General features: G+C 40.3%; 1 protein-coding gene across 5 annotated transcripts in view; it reads left to right on the top strand.

The window, feature by feature from the left end:
• The first annotated feature begins 10242 nt into the window (after positions 1 to 10242).
• ANXA11 (annexin A11) overlaps positions 10243 to 16749 on the top strand; it is a 49374-nt gene continuing 42867 nt past the window's right edge. For 2 of the 5 annotated variants that reach the window (XM_062580714.1, XM_062580710.1), the window contains exon 1: positions 10243 to 10346. The gene's annotated coding sequence lies outside the window, so the exon portion shown is untranslated. Of the gene's footprint in view, positions 10347 to 10452; positions 10472 to 16749 lie in introns of those variants that run through there. The other 3 variants (XM_062580711.1, XM_062580712.1, XM_062580713.1) reach the window with 3 other exon arrangements.

Raw genomic sequence — 16749 nt, forward strand, 5'->3', positions numbered from 1 at the left:
GCTGTAGAATTAAAATTGAAGGAAGCTGCGATGTCAGTGACTCATATGTTTGAATGTTGAATATTTGGGGAGGGGTAGTAGTTACAACTATTGAAAAAAAAAAAGACAAAATGCCTTTCCCTCTTTCCAGAAGATGGAGGGCTCTGACTCACCATGCCATGCATCTTAATAGATTGGGGATCTGAATCTTAACTGCGATCATGAATGTCCTGGTACATTGTGCTCTAAGCCATCTCAGATAACAGCTTTTGCTGATATTAGCTGCTTTGTAAAAGTCACCAAAGTGGTCTTGTTTTGTTTTTTGGGTTTTTTTTTTTTTTTTTTTTTTTGATGTTACTCCTAAATAATAAAAGGCAGGTTCTTTGTCAGGATATAATGACTCCTTCCCTTACAACCTTAACCAAAGAAGGCTGGTAGTGCTTAAAGTAAGGATGAGAAATGCAGAACAAAAAAAAAAAAAAAAAAAAAAAAGAGAGAGAGAAGGAAAGGAAAGAAAAGACAAAGGCATTTGAGGCTAATTCTGACTATCTAGGACTGACTGAATTTGAGAGAGAAGGAAAGACAGAGGTGAATGCTTTGGCAAGGGTCAGTTGCCATCGCATCTGAGCCTTTGTTCTGCAGATTTTCCCCTGGATCCAGAGCCCTAGCAAAAGGACACTGTGTGTGGATCCCGGGTAAAGCACGCCTAACAGAACTGTGCAACGCCAAATGGCTATGCTGCTCACTCACCAGCAGGCGACCCTCGCTCTCTGCAATTTAAAAGCATGGAAGTAAGTATTTACTGATTAAATGCTGTAGCCAATTAGGCAATGTTTGTTAGAAAAACTCTCTCTAACTTTAGATCTGAATTTACCTTCTTACCTTTATACAACTACTGCCTTGTTACTGTCAATACTGAGAACATAAAACTGATTTTATTCAACTCCAGTTAAATATTTTGTAAGAAAGCTCTTTAAAGATCTGGTCCCTGATCTGTGGTTAGGGTGCTTACCACGGTGGCTGGGAGACCTGTGAAAGGCAGCCTTTCAGTGCTTTCTTTTCTTAATGGTGGCAGAACATTTTGAGCAATCTTGGGTGAAAGATGCTTTGAAGGAGGTGGTTTTCCCTAAATGCTGGAAAGGCTCCTCAGTGAGTCAGGGCTGAGTCATGGGAAGATTATGCTACTTCTGCATATGAGACATAGTTGATGTTCCTAGTGTGACGTCCCAAGCAGAGCTTTGCCACAGATGGAGGCTGCTGCAGACAGAGGCCTGCAGACAGAGTTTGACTAGGTGCTGGCCCCCACCGTTATGGAGGTAGAGCCTATCGGAACTTCCCGCATACAGACAACCACCAGAGGCATCAGTCTGACAAGTTATGCAATGATTATTTTGAACTTTGTATGTTGGTACTCTTGAGAATTTTTCAAGCCTTTCAATTTTGTCTAGCAGTTACAAAGAAGAATTGCATGTATAGGATACCTGTCCTCATGTAGTCCTTACATCTCCTATGCTTTTATCCTCATCCAGTAGAAAAAGAAGTGACATCTATTTCCATTTTAGGGGAAGGAAATCTGAAGCGCAGACAGGCTAGAGTCACCTCTAGGCCTACAGTGAAACAAATTTTCACAGATATTGTTGTTTATTGAATAGTCATATATCTACATGTCCATAATTGTTTTGGCATACTTAAAATACTGGCAAGCTATATATCCTTTCCCCACAAAATTACCGCATAGATAAGAAAGAGGGCATACAGTAGTTGAGGAAATAGAAGTAGTATTGCTCAAGATGATGTTTATTAATGTAGGATTTAAAGGTGAAGTGAGAAGAGCAGAAGACATGGAAGTGTGCTAAGGTCCAGTGAATAGCAAAGGTGAAACTCAGAAGACTGAAAGAAAACTGTGGATGAACTGATTGACAGGAGGAGCTGTCAGAGATGTCAGGCAGGTGCCAGAGCAAGAATCAAGGCTAAATAAAGTTTTGTGAGTGAGGTAACTCCAAATCCAATCTTCTCTTCCTGTGGGAGGAAGCAAAGTGATTAGAAAATGAGGAGATAATCATAGCAAAATTGCTTAGAGTATAGAAGAATTGGATAGCAGGTATGGGGATATAAGAACAGAGATAATTTGTTTTCTGAATTGTTTCCCAAACTATAAGGAAATAAGGGTTAGTTAAGAGTACAAAATGTCACTTTCATTACTTTTCACAGAGGGTCATCACATCCTTCTAAATCTCTAGAAATATGGAGTATCTTGTCTGGAAATACAAAGATTGTCAAGTGTTTGATGCCATAGGAATAGGTGCTTGTAACAGCTTATGGTTCGTCAGTCTAAGTACGAGTTATAATGAAGGTCTTTTTCTCTAATATTTTAATCTTAATTTCTAGTATGGAAAGGAAACTGTAATGGACAAAGAAATTGTAATGCATAAGTAATAGGAACAGCAATACAATACCTTGCTATTGAAAATATCTGAAAGATGAGTAGTAAGTGGCATGAGTCTACTATAGCTTATAGAAAAATGCAGCTGTTATAGAGCTGGAGCTAACCACTGCCAGCTAAGTGCAAACCTCTTGCCTTGTGCAAATTAGAGTACAGGAAGCGCTAGAAAAAGTAGCTTCCCTCTTATTTGGTCTATATCTTCTTAGGAAATCTGCTGCCACCAAAATATCCTTCAATTGAAAAGGCAAAGCTAATGTTTTGAAATGAGCTATTGAAATATAGTATTGCGTAAGTCTCTCCAACTTCCTGTGCATTTTATCAAAGAACCTTAGGGTTTTTTTTCTACCAAGAGGAGGAAATCTCTGTTCAACTGCTAAACCGATTTGAACTCTCTATGATATTGCTGAGTCAGATTGCCTCTGAGTTGCTGCACTTTCCATTTCCTGGAGCCAAAAAAAAAAAAAAAAAAAAGGGAGAAAGGAAAAAAGGTGTGTATCTGTGTTTATGTTATATGAAGCTCTGCCCAGAAATCTTGTGGTGCTGGAAATTCATTTACAATGTAAAGTGAAGAATTCAAAATGATATTGTAAATTGCCACAGACTTGACATACAGGGATAAACAGCAGAAGTAGATAGTCCTTTAGTACTAATGATTTCTTCTCCATTCAGTTTGCCATTTGTAAGCACTGAAGAAAGATAAATTAGAACCCCAAAACTGTAAGATATTTTTAACTCCTGACTAGTTATGGATTACTGTAAAATCTATTAAGCTTTTCACATTTACATTTCTTAAGATGTCCCTGAGAATTTAGTTTGAAATGAAAGCTTTTACATAATTGCCTTATAGTACTATTTTTAATTTTAGGAAAGATGCTACATATCACTAACTACTGATGAAGTTCTTACCAATTTCCAAACAAGGTAGTTGTTTGCAACTTGTTCTGAAGTTGTTCTAAAGCACTTCTGTCAGGTACTCCTTGATGAAACTGCTTATTTCAAGACTTTTTTTTTCTGCTTCATATGACAGATGATAGTTTAGATATGCACACTCAACACTGCATAACACATATAGCCCACTTATCCTAATTTGAATGAAATTAGTGAGAGTGGAAGATGTCAGATTGACATCCCCAGAGATCAGAGCTCTGGGCATGATGTTTAACAGAAAATGCAAAGTATGTGCAAGAAAAATTTTCAGCAAAAATCCCTTGTATTAAGAATTACACAGATCTAAAGTGGATGTCCTCTGGTAGCAAGGAGTCTGTACTGTCCGTCGCAAATACTAAGTTTTTGAAAAGGATGTATTGTTGAATTCTTCAGCATATGTCAAGTCAAACCATATGCTGTTAAACTGTATCACCTATATTCCATACCAGGAACAAGGAAGAGTCATTAAATATTGCTGTCTGCCTTTCAGACTAGACTGCAGAAATCAGTTTAGCCAAGTTTGTCTCCAAGAAATGGAATTAAACAACACAATTTCTAACACAGAGATCAGAGGTAACATTACTTCTCAAATATCATCAAACTGGACACACTTGGGTTACAAAAGACTTGCAGAGGAACAAGCAGGAGAGAAGAATACAAGTGCATTATATTGTGTTGTAGGGATCTGGTGAGATCAAAGGACTAGTTAAGAAGGAAGGAGAACGGTGGCATAAGTAAGAGAGAGACAAAAACTTTAGCTGTGTAATTTGGAAATGATGTACAAGAACAGTTTAAAACCTAAAGAATGCTCAGGGGAAGTAACAAAACTGAGGAAGGAAAATGAGTGCAGGTGCTTATTATTTTGTTCAGGTCCATGCAATCCTTTTGCTGGCTATAATAGCGTAGAGCATTTGGGAGACTGGCCTTCCAAAGTCTCCATCAATTAACGTGTAAAGAAGGGAACTATAACCAAAATATCTACCCTCTCTCCTATAAGGGAGAGTTGGAAAATGATGGATTTTTAGCTCCTAAGGGGTAAAAATCAATGTAGACTGGATGTATCTGGTGGATTTGGAGGATTCAGTCCTGATCAAGACCCTGCAGGGATCCTATGAGCCTACCTGGATCTCTCAAGTTTCAGGCTAGTGCTCCAAATAACATGAATTGTACCATGGGCTGGCTAGTACTCTAGGATCCTAGGTTGCCTGAAAGACAGTTAAACAACTTAGAGATTTCTTTTGCTGAAGTTTCTGTTTGCTTTTAGTGAGTAAACTCTCAGGTAGTTTATCCTTGTGTTTTCACCAATGGAATCTTTCAGTAATGGAAAAGGGAAGCAAGGGAGGAAAACAGCACCTGTGAAATCAGAGGTGTGGGTACTGTAGAGCTATTACTTTAACATAATAGTTTCCATCAGTCTGTCCTGGGTTGCATACTGTTACAGCATGAACTCACGGTGGAAAGGTATGAGGTTGGAGCTAAAGACTGGAACAGGCAGTAGGAAAATGCAGCGCTTGCAGGAAATGCTTCTGTGGTTTTATGGCTTAGAATGTCTTGCTTTGAACTGGTATTGAATCAGTACCAGCACAGTGTCAGAAGGCAATATGACCATGCTCGAGGTGATACAGACTCTCACATATCCTGATACCAAGGAGTCTAGGGCTGGTTTGCTACTGTCTTACCCTGACTGTAGTATCATTGTCCATATACATTTGGTATGAAATGCTAATGCAGAATGACTGTTGATAACATTCACGATTTTCAGTGAGTAAGAGTAAACATCTGTTTCAAAATACATGGGTGGAGGAGGTTTGGGGGTTCCATTCTTGCTAAATACCAGTGCAGGTATTACAATCCACTTGTTAGTAGCCTACTTGTAGTTTTCACTGGGAAATATACTTGAATTTTCTTCTCTTGTTTCAGCTGCACATCATGGCTTCTGTGCCTAGCTTAGGAACTGTGTGCTGCAGTGATTCCACTTACAGACTGGTTTTCGGTTTCTTACTGAGCTTGTTGAAAGCCACTTTTAAAAGGCATAGTGCTAAACAAACAAAATAAGTCTTTGTAAAAGCAAACATGCATATATATATATATATAAAAAAATATATATAAATAACATAAATATAGTATAAATTACATCTATATCAACCTGATGTACTGCATGTTCTAGCATTTTTTTCTTCCTCTTATAAACTCTCAGGGAAGATTGCTGTCAGTTACATTCTGCTCTGCAGCTCTAGTTAAGTTGTGATATAATACTTATTTCACCGGTTAGTTTTTTATACTGTCCTTTTGCCATGAAATGTGTTACAAAGATACTGAAGAGACTTCCAGTCAGAACTCTTTGAGACTCTTGGAATTACCCTAATGACGAGGATTCGTACAGCAACTAAACTGATCTAACAGGGATCAGGGAAAGCATGGATGGAAGTAAAGGCTGGAATGGAGAGAGTAGCCCTGCCCCTTTTTGGTGACAGCTATACTGTGAATGTCTTTGTGAGAGTTTCAGATGCAATGCTGCTGAAGGGCATCAGAAGTGGGCCTTATGAAGAGTTTCTGTTAACATCTTTTTTTATTTTAATAGACTCTAAGGGAAACAATATTTTAATGTGCCAGTTACTTGCAGTTCTGTGACTTAATAGTTTGCATGCCCTCCTTTTAAAAATAGTTTCCATGCTCTATGTAATTGTATATTTTTATACATTCAGAGTGAACAAAAATTAACACATTTCAGATTGGTTTGTCACTTGTTTGAACAGACCATCTATAAGGTACAAAATGGAATTTAAGGGAAAAAAATTATGAAATTACAGAAACAGGTTGGCTGAACCAGATCTTCATCCTTGCATAAAACAGAAGAGGATGACATATCAGTATTTTTTAAAGCCATTTTGTGTCCCAAATGTTCACTTGAGTGAATCATGACTATATACTTGTATCTATCCATAGGAAAAGTAATACAATAATATACCAAAACCGTTGATCTCTATTATTTTGTTTTCGTGTTCTGCTTCTTTGTGATGAGCCTATCAAAAGCATGACCAGTTCTTACCACAGCACAGGGGCATCTTGTTTAGTATCTTGGAAGCTAGTGTATCTATGCCATGTAGTTCCTTCTTGCATGCATCTAAAATATATGATCCACTTGAAACCATTTCTTCATGTATTTGTTCTCGTTATTCTCACCGTCTTGGATTTTGCCCTGGAATGTGTGAAATTCACTGATTTTAATTATTTTTGTCAGGTTGAACAAAGCACGGGCTAAGGCTCAGTAGTTCTGTCCCTTTTCAATGAAAAGGCAAGGACATTGCTGTTGTCTATTTTCTTGCTCAAGAGTGGAGCCATGGGTTCTCCCCTCAAAGAATCTCAGAGATCTCTTTACCCTCTGGAGATGTGAGAGAAGCAGAGCAGGTAAGAACCCTGGCAGCCAGAGAGTATGCGGTTGAGTGAGTAATGAAGCCTTATTCATGTTTTCCTAATGTTAACCAAATTTTCCCCATTGTGGTTCTTTGTTGTCTCAGAGGCAGTTCTGGAATTAAGACTCCGTTAAGATATCTACAGAACATAGAGCTATTATTTTGGGATGCCCAAGCAGACTGGACTATATTACTTACATTTGGACCACTTTTTGAGGGTTTTTATTTGTCTGTTTCATAACCAGAAAAACTAAATAGAAACTTTTGATACAACAGTGTGACTCCTTTAGATGCATATGCACTGGCAAATAAAAGTTCTGAGTTCTTCCTGCCCCAGTTTCAGCAGAATCTCTTCTTCTGTTTTAGGGTCTTCAGTCTTCTAACAAAATTGTAAGTATTTTCACAGATACTCCTGCAAATTTTTACCTTATATCAAGCCCACTGAGACACTTCACTGGGCTCGGGCCTGAATCCGTGTTTCATGTGGCTCTCGTAATAGCACCCCTTGTTTTACTGACATTGAAGGAAACTCACCGTAACAGTTTACAAATTGTTTCAAGTGTAGAGAAAAAGCTTTAATGTATTTCATCTAATTTTAAACATTTTTTTAACAGAAAACTAATGTGTTAATAGTGTTATGATGCAGCTTGATGATTTTTTACTGGTATATGCTGCCAGAGCTACTGCATTATATCTTTTTATTTTGCTGAGAAGAACATTTGCTGCCTATAATAGCTTTTGCAGGAAGAGGGATTTGCATCAGCCAGAGCTCCCAAGGAGCCTAGACTCGGAGGTTATCGTTCCTGTGGAAAAATTTCCAGAAATGAAATATATTAAGCAAATTCCTCACTCCCTAACTGTCTGAAAATGGCAGCTAGTGAGGTTTCCATACAATGATTTCCTTGTCAGAAAAATATTCCATATGTTGCCATAGCTGCCCTAGTTTTCTGTTTATTAATGCAGTGTTAAAGGTGTGTGACTGACAGGTGGATAAATAGAGAGATTCATAGAAATGAGCCAAATCTGAATGTTAGGAACATTGCAATTGACTTCAAAGTAAACATGACCAGGCCTGGAATAAAAACAGGGCTGGTTGCAGTGGTACAAGCTTCCTCATACTCCCATTCCAACATACCTCAGTGCTGTCAGCCTGAGTGTGATACTCAAAGGGCTTTTCTACACAAGAAAATGACAGTACTGAAGTTACAGAAATATGTTTTTTTCCGAATCTTGAATGAAAAAAATGACCCTTTATAGAGGTTACTATGTCCTCATCTGTTGGAGTAGCTGCTCCTCTGAATGGCTTCGAACCTATTTCAGTCAAAATGACTCTGGTTAACAAAAATCTCCTGTTTAAGCTAATGTGGCCCCTTTTGGATGGCACAAGTTAGGAGAGTAACTCCCAAGAGTAGCTCTGCCAGCATAGGGAGAGTGTAACAATTTCTGGCCTCCTTTGAATGTGAGCTACTCTGTGGTCACTTCCTAATTTGCCCATCTGTCTGCATAGTAAATGTCACGCTGTGCATCAAAACCTGCCCCAATATTTAGTTTTATGTAATAATCATGTGCGTCTTTGTCACTTAAGCTTAAGCTCAGTTGGGAATGAATTTATGCTAAACCCCAATAAGCCACTCTTAAATTGCTTTAATGTGAATTTGCTTTTGAAGTAATTTAAATTTAGCTTTCACTCAGTGGCCCAGCCTTGGTCTCTGTGAACACTCAGTTCTCAGTCAGGGTGCCAGCTAGAATTTTGATGAGGGAAAAAAAATGTTTTTCTTTAGTTCCATTACAGCTTTTGTATTTCAGTGACTGGCCATGATGCTATGTTGAAGCTGTATGGAGGACAAAAACTCAGCCCCTCTGCTGAAGAGTGCTGGTGGATGAACAGGGACAGGAGCACAGAGGTGCAATGCAGCACTGCTGTGGCTGGCATCCTTGTTTATAGGCTGGAGGAAAGGGGCTGTCACAACCCTGCTACTTGAGATAATCTGTGGCAAAATGTCATGTAAGAGTGGATTCTGCAGTCCTGATCTGACTTCCTTCTTTTTTTATCAGCTTTATAGCCCAAGAAGGAAGTTCTGCTATGTAAATACTTGGCGGGTAGCTCCAACCGACACAGCCAGAACACATGCTTTAAGAGCCATGAACACATGCTTCCAAATTAGTTTTGCTCTAAATGAAGTAGCCTTTTATAGTGCATACGTGTAAGGGAACAAGTGTGGAAAAGGAGGTTCTGAGACTGTTCCTAAAAATCCCAGAGGCAAAGGAGAGTTCATTCCTCCACCCTCCCTGCCAAGTTGTGTAACAGTGTTTCAGTGAGCAATGTTATTTAAATGAGTGTCTTGGAAAAAGAAATGTAACTGGAAAATGCTAGTCCTTTTTATTTTTCATCTTTATTATTTTGGTTTGTCTCTCTAAATGCTTCCATGTGAGCCATCTCACTCATCTTTAAAGAATGCATGTTAGAAAAAAGATGTCTATTGAAGCACTAATCTAGAAGTAGCTGCTTGTGCTAGAAAAGGTTAATGTTAAAACACTCTCTTCTCTAAAATTCTTCTAGACTAAAATTAGTAGGATTACTTTGTAAGTGTTCCCTAGGATAAGGAAAACCACAACAGTCTACTGGGAAACCATGGCATGTACTAATGATGGGAGGTGGGTGAAGTTTTCCATAGCTCAAAGGGGTCCAGGAGTGTTTTCAGATGTTTTTTAAACTTTGTGGTGTTTCAGACATTCAGCTAACATAAGTAAGTAGTTTGCTGAAATAGCTAATGAAATTTCAAATGATGTAATTCATCTTAAAGTATCTACCATTTTTTAGGAGGATGGATACTGCTTGTGTTTAAAGAGCTAAGAAGCAGGTGAACGTAATGCTGTTCTGATAATGCTGGAGACAGACAGGCTACTTCTGTTTTCTGAAGTATCCTAGGATTTCCTGATTAAAGAAGCCAGGTTTTGGTTCTCAATCAGACGTTATACTCCACACTCGTCAGGGCCTCCGGCCTGACTCGGGGCGCAGCTTCCTCGCTCTGCGCTTTGCAGCCCCGCGGGAGGTGAGGTGCGGGAGGGAAGAAGCCTCCGCGTCCCGAGCCGAGCCGTTACTCGGGGTTCGCTTCTCAGCGAAGCGGGTTTCACTGGAAATTGCTGCTCTGTCGAACCTGCTTTGTGAAACACGCCAGCCTCAGTCTGCGCACAGAGAGCTTCATGTAATGAACATTTAGTTGAGAGCTGGTGTCTCACAACTAAAAACCTTTTAAAATTAAAGAGCCCGTGGCCTTAGCTGCCTGTGCTGGTGCGCGAGGCGGGGCTCGAGCAGCAGCCGTTAGGGGAAAAACTGAGAAACGGGGTTTGCGGTGCGTAGCGGAGGGTCCCTCGGGCGGGCGGCGATAACGGCCCGAGGGGCGGCGGGCGGCGCCCAGCGCAGGCCCCGGCCCGGGCGTTTCCCAGCGCGGCCATTTCCCCGCCCCCGGGCGCTGAAGCCGGCGGCGGAAGGAGCCGCGGCTCCTCCTCCTCCTCCTGCCGCCGCCGCCGCCTCGCAGCGCGCTCGGCCCGTGCGGGGAGGCGGCAGCTCCGGCGGACCCGCGGTAGGACCGGGGCGGCGCGGCGGGGCGCGGCGGGCGGGGGCAGCGCCAGGCGTCGGTAGGGCCGCGGTCGGGGCGGCAGCGGCGGCGCGGGCGGGACCGAGGCCGAGCGGGACCGACGGCTCGTGGTAGAGCGCGGGAGCCGGCGGGGCGGCGTCTGCGGTGCCCGCGGAGGCTTTGGGAGGCTTTGGGAGGCGGGTGGTGACCGCCAGGCAGCGGGGGTGGCTCGGCAGGAAGTGTTTTTTGTTTTGCTCCTGCAGTGGCAGTCGAGCGTTCTGCGTGTATCCTCGGTTTATTTTGCAACCTCAGTTTTGACATGTGTGGCAGGAATGAACCGTAAGAGGGCAGTTTTATCAGAACCCTTGTACTGCGGTTTTCAATACTGAACGTCCCTTTCTGCAAACTGCTTATAATGTGCTTTACGTTTTCTTATGTTATATATTCTTAAGCCGTTATTACACTCCTGAACTATAATTTTATCTGAACTATTTTTTAAAATTAGTGTAAAGATCCTGCTATTCAAGAAAGAAGAGTTCTTTCCTGTTTCCATCTCCTTTCTGGAGAAGAAAGGCTGGGCAGTAGTGAGTGTCGTGTCTTGGGGTAGTTTTTCCCCCTGTCTGCCAGATTAATTGGAAGTTCCTTGAAGTCTTCTCCTGATAAAGATGAACAGTTAATCTGATACTGAATGGAGAATTGAAAGCAGTTCAGCAAAAAAGGGAAGACAGCTGTATTGACGCAGGAGGATTGAGGTGAAGGTGTTGAAAGAAAAGAGGCTAAACAGCAGAGATAGATGCCAGTACAATGTATTTTAATGAAGGAGCTCGTTACTGTGGTTTTTGTTTTGTTTTTTGCACCTAAAAGGCTGGCTGCAGCAGCAGGTTGTGGGGTTCATTCCTTGACCCCCTCGCCCTCAGTGCATAAGTATTTCCTGTGGGATGAATTTGTTATCTGCTGGAGCACATACGATAACCTCAGAGAAAGCAGGGCACAAAAAACGGTCTTAGCAGATCATTGCTAAGAGGGAGCATGTGAACGCTTAGCTCTTGGGAAACAGCTATTTCTCTAATTTTGGTCTCCAGAACTGTTGTAAGAATCATGTGGACCACTGTCCTCCCACTCATGTAGCAGATAGCTTGCGCTGGGCACTTGCTTCCAGTCTCACCTGTGGCCTAGTCCCCTTGGTAGTTTTGTTGGTTTTTGCCTTCCTGAAACTGTTTCTATATCTACTTTTATGACTGTTTCCCTCCACCACTTAAAACAAAGCACTGTATATAATACAGGACCTGGAGAGATTCAGGAAGACTTTGAAGGCCTACTGAGGTCTGTGGCTACAATGATATGTACCTTTCTCTTTGACCTCAGTATGAGGTCAGGAGTGAAAATATGTTTGTGAATCTAGGCTGAAAATTTCTAGAGTAGTCACCCCCCTCAGTCACGTGTTATATCACTTCCTGAGCTTCTACTACTTAGTCTGCAGACGTTTTGAACTGTGAAATTCTGTGAAATATCAGAAGTCACTGAAAGATGTAATGAAACCATGTTGGGATGGAGATATTTTAGAGAGGTGTTCATGCACTTAACAGAATATATAAAGGAAAAAATGTTGTAAAGACTGTAGTATTGGAGAGAAGCTTGAAATTGGAACTTGAATTGTTCTTATAATGTTTCAGTTTTTATGCACCGAAGTGTAGATGGTTCCCTTTCAGTTAACTGATGCCAGCTGTTCAGAAGCAGGTTTATCTGTACTATCGAGAGTACTTTTAAAACACTCAAATTTAGAATGGGAGAAGGCACAATCCAATGTCAAACTTGGTGGCCTGAGAATCCTCTGAGATGGCTGACAGCTTTTTCTGCAGCACTAGTTTCATGCCAGCTTTGACCGCAGCGGAGGCTGAGGGAGCTCCAGTCTTCCCTTCTGATTCCTGTGATGCAGTGTGTCTCTCCTTCAGCTCAAACAGTGCTGCTGCATAGGGAGTGGGACTAACCTGGTGCACAGGAGTGCTTCGTGTGTGCAGCACAGCCTCATACCTAGGAGGAGAGTGCACTGGCCTGTGGACAGAAGTAAGACTGTTGTAAGGCAGAAACTTCTTTATTTGTCTTTACCATATCATCCGGCCCCTGAATAAGGTATGTTTTGAAAGCTCGGCCAGTGGATTGCTCAGTCTAAAACGTCATGCTGATATTTAGTGCTGCGCCACTTATTTTGAACAGTTCCTGGAAGAAGGTCGGTCAGTCGATTTGTCTGTCGCTCTCTCAGGAGAACCTCACGATTGTGAGTGTAATTTGTACCTCTGGCAGCATGGGTGAATGAAGTGGTGGCATGAAATGAACACTTACTTTTTTTTTTCTGATAACTGCTTCAAACTATTGAACATTAAACTTTTTTTGCTTTAGTTCACTAAGATTTCCCACAAATGAGCTACTCTGTGAAATACCATAATTAGTATTTACCTATTTTGACTTAAAAACTGAAGGTGTAAACATTTGTTTCTAATATGGCATAACTTAGAATAGCATAGACCCTTGGCATTAGTTAGCTGAGAAAATAATTTGGATTATTTGTAGCATGAGTGTTTATGCTACAGATTGTTTTGTATGACGTAACTACCTCATTCTATTATTGAACATCTCATAAACCTATTTTGATGTTTCTTGCTGTTGTGGTGTAAGGGAAGTGTCTGATGTCCATGTTGCCATATATATTTTGACCAACTGTATTGTAAATATTTTAAATAACATTGGAGGAGGATGCTATAAAAGGTAACACTTGGCAGGGGCAGAGGAGGAAGCTGAAATGAACTAATTCACTCCTGCGAATTACCATTGCATATGAACATTGAGAGCCTGTGCAGCTCATTTAAATTCTTTAAGGTTTATTGTCTTGAGTGTATATGTCTAGAGAATGATAAATAAACTCAAGAGGTTTGTGGTCTTCCCAGGAGAGTGTGGAACAGTATGTCAGGGAAATAAATATTCAGCCACAGAAGCAGGATCTACACGATAATGAAAAGCTACTGCTGATTGATAGGGGCACACCAGCTTTTTCTCTCTCATGTTGTCTGTTATTTGGACCCTAAAGACAAGGGCCTGCAGAAATAAGCACATAAGTATGTTTCATTCTGTTCTACTATTTGCCTTTTCTGTGATTCGGTGCTGGTGAATGACATTTCATTGCCATTTCTGGCAGTCCTGGTTCTACGTGCAGCTAGAATGTGAGTTTGGTCTGCTTCCCGTTTGGTCCTGGCCCTCTGTGAAAAGTGTGGATCTCAAGTTGATGACCTCTGGCATAACAGATGCCAGCTATTGTGTGATTTCTGCTGATCTTTAAAGAATTTTGTCATGACGTGGCTGAATTTCCTGTTACCTTAGAATTAACCTTTGTTAACATTGGTAGGCTTCTGAAGTCTTCTGCCCCGCACTAGCCCCGCACTAGCCAATAAAAGCTAGCAATAAAAGGCACAGGTTGTAAGTCAGAAGAGTGAGTCATCTGTGAAATTCCTTGAGAACAAGATGACCTCCAGAAGTCACTTCCAATCTAAATTATTCTGTGATTTTATGAAAAACAGATTTTTTTCTTTTTCTTTTTTTTTTTACTGGCTTCAGATACCATCAAAGCAATTGTTGGAGAGTCTTGCTTTGGTCATGTGTTTTCGTGTGTTTCTCTCTTTTATGGAGAAGAGTATCCAAGGTGGTTCAAATGACTCTTCAAGTAATGCTTGACAGTATAAAATACTTGAAACAGGCTAGTAAGGCTGTAACATCATGGTTTGTGCTTCGGTCACTGAGCATTATCGGTCACACATTTTCTTAATACTTGTGCAGCTTAATTGTGGCTTGTGGGTCTAACTGTTGAAAATCTGCTCACTCAGCTGCTCTTTATTGGACATTGTGTCACTTTTTTGCTCTGCCTCTTTTTGACCAAGATTTGTCAGTGGTGCCTTTCTTGGTGGTGGTGGTGTTTTTGTTTTCCCCACTGTGTCTGTCCAAGCAAGTAAAAAAAAAATGTCTTCCAAGAAAGTAATAATATAATAATATCAAATTAGTAGTACCATCAAATATGGCAATGCTTTCTATCTATAACATCAATAGGCAGTTCAAGTCCTAGCTTAAACCTACCTCTTTCCTTCATTTTTGAGTTTGTTTCTGCTTTGCCATCAATTCATAGCTTTTTAACACCTTTTTGTACAGAATGAATGATGTATTACCACTTTTTAAATAGCATTTTGAATGAAGACTGAAAAAGGTTCCTAAAGAGAAACTATGAAAGCTATGTTCTGTGCAAGAGATGCTTCCTGAGTTTGACTGACGTGAAGTGAAGTACATTAAATCTCATTGGAATGGAAGCACATTCTATTGGATTATTTTTTCCTACAGAGGAAGCTAGCCAGGGAATCATTTACTCAGAAAACTTAAGGGAAAGCCATACCGCAGGACTTCTTATCTGACAAGATGAAGAATATCACACCTTGCATACTGCAGTCAGTGCATAAGCAAGACAAAAATAAATCCTGCTCAGACTGGGCTTAAATAACAGTTAGCTAGAACAGTGCTGAGTGTGGCTTGTCCTTGTCTTATGAAAGTACAGTGTGGTGGATGCCTCAGCTTCTCTGCGGTAAGTATCTGCAGATACTTACGCTGCAAGGTGGTAAGTTCTGTTGCGCTGATTTCATAATCAGCGATCAGTGTCAGAGCGGGTTCTGCTTTTTGTACAGAGGAGCTCTGTAATTTATAGCTTTAGGCAACCTTCAGTACTAGATCCTGGTAATTAATCTGGAAGAATAGTAATGGCTAATGATTTAATGTTACTCAGTATTCTGTGGAATAATTAAACAAATTAAACAAATGATTTTGAATAAATACAGGTTATGATCTTTTCAACCTTTTTGGCCTCAAATTATTGGAACTTGGCATTTCTGGAGATTAAACACTGAAAAGCAGCTATTAAATAAATATCAAAAATGTACATGGATCTACTTGCTGAGCGTATTTCTACTGCTACCTTGAAGCAGAAGTTTTCTGATGGCCTTATGATTTTATTCTTTACTTCTACCACCATTATATAATTTGTATTTTTGGTATAAATACCTTCAGCTGCAGTCCTTTTCTGCTTTGCCTTGCAGGATCTTATTTTCAAGATTCCTATTGAAAGTACATTGCAGATTTCATCTCTTATAAACAGGTCTCCTACCTTCAAGTGCCTTAGGGGTTCCATCGTGCAACGTGAAGATAGACAGTGATGTCCACTGTGGTAGTAAAACCTCAGATGTTTGTTTAGAGTTCTAGGGTGTACCTCAAGGGTTAACACTGAGAAAGAGGAGAGGAGCTTGAGCATGTTTTCTGTAGTTTTTTTTCAAGGCACTCCCTCTTTCTGCCTTTTTTTCCCCTCCTCTTGTGCATTACTATTTTAATGGCTGAGCAAACAAAGACCTTGCTGTTCACGCATCCTCCCACACACACTGTTTGTGTAACAGGGTGGACTTCTGAATCTTGCTTCCCCTAGCTTGCGTCATTTCTTTATTGTAAGCAGGCAAGTGTCACTCATCATTCACAGCTTTAGGAAGACGTGGTAGATGGTATTGGAAGAAAAGTTGAGCAGGTAGGTACAGAAGACAGAATGGAGACAGGCTTGTAGGAACGGTTGGGAAGGTTAACTGAGAGAGGTAAGTATTTGCTAAGGTAGGGAAATGGCCTACAGAGACTTGCTGAAGTGCAGAAAAGGTGGTGACCACAAGTTTGTGAAGGTGAGAAGTTCGTGTTTTTGTGAATCTATTTTGCCTGGAGTCAAACTGATGTGGGAGAAATTTCACTTGAAAACACTTGGATAACTATAGTATTCAAAAGAAGACGTGCAACATTTTTATGTATCCCCCAGCTTTAATTGCTAAAGGTTCCCTTAATTTCTTTGGAACTAAAAAGGAATGTTCCATATGGGATTAAAAGCAAACAAATCTCATAAGAACTCTCATCCCACTCTCTCCTTTTCTCTGCCCCCCACCCTAATTATCGCAGACTTGTTTGCCTTAATTTTTAAATGATTCAGGTGAGAGCTTGAATAGGAGGATATGTTGGTAATAAATGCATGTAATCTAGTGTTATATCTAAAGGCTTATTGAAAAAGCGTTTTGTTATTTTTCAGTGTTCTGTTCATTATTATGTTTGCACATGAAGTAAAAACCAAAACTCCATTATGTTTACACATGAAGTTAAAAAAAATCATTTTTATGCTGTAATAATTGCAATATCAGAAATGTACACTTTGGGACTAATTTAAGCAGGAGCATTATGCTTGCTAGGAATCTGACCAAAACATGTTTTTATTTGTAGGTTTTGAGGGACTGGGTGATAATTGTTCTTTTTTAACTTTGCCAGAAGTATTACAACAATGTTTATGTTCTAAAATTTTTTT

This window comes from Rhea pennata, chromosome 7 (genome assembly GCF_028389875.1).
Source record: "Rhea pennata isolate bPtePen1 chromosome 7, bPtePen1.pri, whole genome shotgun sequence".
NCBI lineage: Eukaryota > Metazoa > Chordata > Aves > Rheiformes > Rheidae > Rhea > Rhea pennata.